We start from the raw sequence: 5225 nt of genomic DNA, 5'->3' as shown, positions 1-5225 counted from the left end.
GGGGATCTCAGGGAGACGAGCAAGGCAGAGAGAGATGAAAGGTGGTCAGGATGGGGAGGATGACTGAGAGCTCACAGAGGAGAAATCTTTGCAGCCCTTGCCATGGTAAGTCTCTGGGTGCAGGGCAATGCGGCTGTAGCTCCTGGAGGCATCTCCTAAAGTTAGCACAGGCACAGCTTGAGGGATCTGTAAGGAGGGGGCTGTTATCAGGCAATTTTGAACAGCTGGGTGAGCAGCCAGGGGTGCCCAGGGCTGTGCTGCAGAGCAGCGTCCCTGCATTCCAGGGCTGTGCCGGGGCAGGGACTCTGCCGCCTGCCAGGGTCAGCGCTCAGCCTGCCCGGGGAGATCCCCCTGGTGCTGTGGGGAGAAGCTGTGGGGGGAAGGAGCGACCCGTATCAAGGCAGGAAAGGTGCTTCTGCTGTTAAGGGGTGCTGTGTGGGTCAGAGCTGCTCACAGCTCCAGATCACCCTCAGGATTTTTCCAAGTGGATGCCTCAAGCAGAAGATCAATGCAAGGATTACCAGAGAGATAGGGAGCTTTCCTGAGCCTGCCTTTTCAGTTTCCTATCCCAAGGGTTTGGGGGGTGCAGGAAAGGAAAAAAATGAAAATGAGCTCTCATGCTTAAACAAATCACTGAGACTCCTGAACTGCAACTCAGAGTCATCAGTACATCTGCCAGAAGCCTCATAACATCCCTTCAGCTGCTGCTCTGCCTGTGCACAGCACCAGCATCACATTGGCTGTACCCGTCAGCCTTAGTCTGACCTGTCCTGTTTTCCAACCTGCAAACAGGAAGATGCCCCCAGGCAGTGCCCTGTGAACAGGCAGGATCTGTAGGGCCAGGGTGAGGGCACAGAGGGTGGGATGGTCTGTGAGCACTGACAGGGAAGAGACATGGACAGGGAAACACCTCCCAGGGGGAGAATGTCCAGGCAGCAGGGAAATGATCAGAAAGGAGAGGAAACTAACCACGGAATTGTTAAGGGAGGAAGAACACAGAAAACTCCGTATGATCCCCGCAGTGCAGATGCCTCCTGTGAGCAGCCCCCTCGCCTCCTCTCCCACCCAGCAAAGCCTCTGCCCTCAGGGCCGGGGGCTCCAAGGCATGAAGCAGCTCCTGTGCAGCCAGAGCTCCAGTTCCCTCTGCAGAGCACAGGGGCTGAGAGCAGCTGCCCGGCAATGCTGGTGTGTGGGAGGTGGCTGCACAGCTGGGGAAGGGTGACGCTGTCTGAGTGCCCGGCTGCCTCTGCCCTGGCCTCTCTCACACCCACCCTCACCGCAGTTTCCTTCTTGCTCCACTGCTCTGGGTCACTGTTGGTGTGATCTGGTTCTTGCTGTCAGGCTCTCTGGGGATGGGAGTTTCAGCTGCAGAGTCACAGCCTGATCTTGTGGGTCCTTTCCTGCAGCTGTGTCCATGGGAACACGTGTCCCAGCTTTGCTCTGCCCTGTGGGGCTGTGGGCAATGCAGTGTGTGGGGCTGGGGAATGAGCTGAGTCTTCCTGAATCAAATGCCATCATTAGGACTCTTGGCTGTCTCCTGGGGGTTTCCATAGATGCTCTGAACTATCCTTCAGGATGCAAACCGGTCCTACAGCATCTGTGTGGTATCTGAAGGCTCCAAGGAGAAGCTGTGACAGACAAAATGCTGTTTGGTTTGTGAAATGAGCCGTGTGTATCCTGAGCTAAATAGGCTGAGACCTTAGGAGAGGGTGAGACATGTTGTGGTCTGAGGTGGATCCCTCTGCTCTCAGCAGTGCCTGGTGGCTTTTCAGGGTAACATGGCAGTGTGATCAGCCTCCATCTCAGAAAGGTGCCAGCCCAGGGCAGCTGGAGCAAGACAGAGGGACAGAGCAGCTGCCCTCACTCTGCACTGACCCACAGGCATCCTCTGGTCTTACAGGACTCGCTCTGTTCTCCCTGAGTGCAGCAGAAATGCTGAGGGTTTCTGACACCCAACAACACTCCCCGGGGTAGGAGGGCAGAAGGAGCTGTAGAAACACCAAACCTCTCAAACTCAGTTAGCCCTGCGGGTACAGATGCTGACAGTCCCTTCTGCAGCAGGAGCGGTTCCATCTGACAAAGCTGAACCCCAGGACTGGCCCCTGCCCCACCCCATCACACAGGGTCAGGCTGACTCCTCAAGAGGCCCTGGGCAGAGACCCTGCTCTTCATTGCACACTCATCAAGCACCGACGAGGGCTCCAGCCAGGACGTTCTCCTGGAAAAAGAAAAGGGTCTCTGTGGGAGGGTCTGTGGGCAATGGTTTTGGTTTTTCTCATCTAAACCGTCACTGTCTTTTCCTCCTTGCGCAGGTCCTCATGCCCACAGGCAGCAAATGTCCAACAGCAGCTCCATCACCCAGTTCCTCCTCCTGGCGTTCACAGACACAAGGGAGCTGCAGCTCTTGCACTTCTGGCTCTTCCTGGGCATCTACCTGGCTGCCCTCCTGGGCAACGGCCTCATCATCACCACCATAGCCTGTGACCAGCACCTCCACACCCCCATGTACTTCTTCCTGCTCAACCTCTCCCTCCTCGACCTGGGCTCCATCTCCATCACTGTCCCCAAATCCATGGTGAACTCACTCTGGGATACCAGGGTCATTTCCTATGCAGGATGTGCTGCCCAGGTCTTCTGTGTATTTTTCTTGTTTGGTGCAGAGTTCTCTCTCCTCACCGTCATGTCCTACGACCGCTACGTTGCCATCTGCAAACCCCTGCACTACGGGACCCTCCTGGGCAGCAGAGCTTGTGTCCACATGGCAGCAGCTGCCTGGGCCACTGGGTTTCTCAGTGCTCTGCTGCACACGGCCAATACATTTTCACTGCCACTGTGCAAGGGCAATGCCCTGGACCAGTTCTTCTGTGAAATCCCCCAGATCCTCAAGCTCTCCTGCTCAAACTCGTACCTCAGGGAACTTGATCTTCTTCTGGTTACTCTCTTATTCGTATTTGGGTGTTTTGCGTTCATTGTGCTGTCCTATGTGCAGATCTTGAGGGCTGTGCTGAGGATCCCCTCTGAGCAGGGACGGCACAAAGCCTTTTCCACGTGCCTCCCTCACCTGGCTGTGGTCTCCCTGTTTGTCAGCACTGGCATGTTTGCCTACCTGAAGCCCCCCTCCATCTCGTCCCCATCCCTGGACCTGGTGGTGTCTGTTCTGTACTCGGTGGTGCCTCCAGCAGTGAACCCCCTCATCTACAGCATGAGGAACCAGGAGCTCAAGGATGCCCTGTGGAAACTCATATCTTAGTGTTTTCTGAAGCAATAAACTGCTTCTCTCCTTCTACATAGTAGTTTTAATGTAACTAGTTACAGGTCCAGCCTCTCACTTGTAATTTCTGTTTTTATTGAAGTTGGTTTTTATTGTGATAACATTGTCATTCCCTTTTTAAATCTCTATCTGCTTTTCTTTTTTAACCACTGGCTGTGTAAATGAGGAGCCGTGCTCTCCTTTTCTCTTAAACAAAATAAAGCATCCTGTAGTGACTTGTTTTTCACTATATCCTTCCTGCAAGGCCTGTTTGGAGCTGCAGGAACAGTTCCTGTGTGCATGGGAGGAGGGGAAAAGAGTCCAGCCTGGCAGCCCTGCCAGGGAGCACCAGCGCTTGGCCTTGCAGAGCTGTTCTCGTTCCACTCCCACACTCTCCTTCTCATCCTTTGTGTTGGTGCAAGGCCTGAGTGCTCTGGCAGCCTGGTCACCGTCCTGCTGTGTGTCAGTCCTGTGAGCGCAGGCAGGGACAGGCCATGGGCACTGCTGTGACAGAGCTGGCCTCTGTAACAGGACTTCTATAAAGAAGAGTGATCTCCTCAGGGCAGTGCCGGAAGGCTTAGGTCTTCTTCAAGTTTCTGTCAAGAACATGCACAAGAAGGTGGCCACAGATGCAAACAGCAGGGTACAGCTGCACAGTGTGTGTGTGCAGGGCTGGGCACACAGCAGTGTCCTCTCACAGCCAGGCCTCCTGCCAGCGACCTGCAGGACCAGCAGAGCAGGGGCTGGGCTGTGCCATGTGCACTGGACACCCTGTGGAATCTGCCCCAGGGCATCGTCATGGACTGGCCCCTCACAAACACCATTTGCAGCCCTGGCCTCTCTCCCCAGCTCACAGAAGTTGCTCTTCCCTAAACGGAGGGACACCGAATGAGTAGGTCAGAAGTCCATGTTTGCATTGTACAGATGAGATGTGAGCACACACATCATGTACATGAGGTGAGATGAAACCGAGTGAGGACAAACACCATACAGCTATTCCTGGGAACTCCATGAACGTCTGTGGGACAGACAGTGTCTCGAGGTCACTTCACATTGGGAGTAACAACCATGGGAAAACCCCCACTGGGATCTTCTTCCTTGGACTGAGGTCCCTGTGTCCATTCCTCATGACGTGGGACATCTCAGATGAGTGCAGAGCAGGGTGACACACCACAGGGCTGAGGTGTCTCCCGTCCTTTGGGAGTGGAAACAGGAGGCCAGAGAGACACTGTGACTCCTGCCTCTGTGTGTAAAAGGGACAGACTCTGTCTCTGAACATCCCTGGGTGCATAAGGAGTCCTGAGACCAGCTCCGACACGGATGCCTGTTGGAACTCTGGCATTTCTGTGTGTGACTCCAGGAATAAACCTCAGTGGCCCAGTGAGATTCATCTCAGCTGCTGGGACAGGCTCATTGCAAGTGCTCCTGCCTGCTACATCAGCCTTGCCCATGATTCTGGATTGTGCTTTCAAAAGTGACAGCAGAATCAGAGAAGTTCTGAGGTCCTGGGGAAACGAGGATGTCAAACCCATCTTCAAGAAGGGCAGGAAGGAGAATCTGACGACTTACGGGCTGGTCAGCCTACCTCCATCCCTGGGAAAGGCACAGGCCGCATCTTCCTGCACCAATCTCCAGACACCTGAAGGACAAGGAAGGGATTGCTGAACTGAAATGAGTGGAAAACCCAATGAGTCCCAAGAAATGCTCTGAACCCATTCCAGAGCTTTAGACCCCCGGGAAAGTGCTCAGTGACCGTGCAGCCCATCCAGTTGCATCTGTGTCCCTCACGGAGCAGCACAACCAGTGTGGAGTCACCCCATGGTCCTGCAGCCAACCTGCTCTGTGGAGCATCAGTGCCAGGTTGGGGCCCTGTGGGGAGCACAGGGAAGGGGCCAGGAGCACCAGACCAGATCAGAGGAGGGACGGGGGGAGATCAGACAGGAGCTGACCGGGGCTGGAAATTGCCTTGGAGAGA

At 55.0% G+C, this 5225-nt stretch overlaps 1 pseudogene; it reads left to right on the top strand.

Moving 5' to 3' along the window:
• The first annotated feature begins 2335 nt into the window (after positions 1-2335).
• On the top strand, positions 2336-4123 carry LOC135999329 (olfactory receptor 14A16-like; annotated as a pseudogene).
• Positions 4124-5225: the final 1102 nt, after the last annotated feature.

Source organism: Caloenas nicobarica, chromosome 28 (assembly GCF_036013445.1).
Source record: "Caloenas nicobarica isolate bCalNic1 chromosome 28, bCalNic1.hap1, whole genome shotgun sequence".
Taxonomy (NCBI): domain Eukaryota; kingdom Metazoa; phylum Chordata; class Aves; order Columbiformes; family Columbidae; genus Caloenas; species Caloenas nicobarica.
This window is presented reverse-complemented; position numbering and strand designations above follow the sequence as displayed.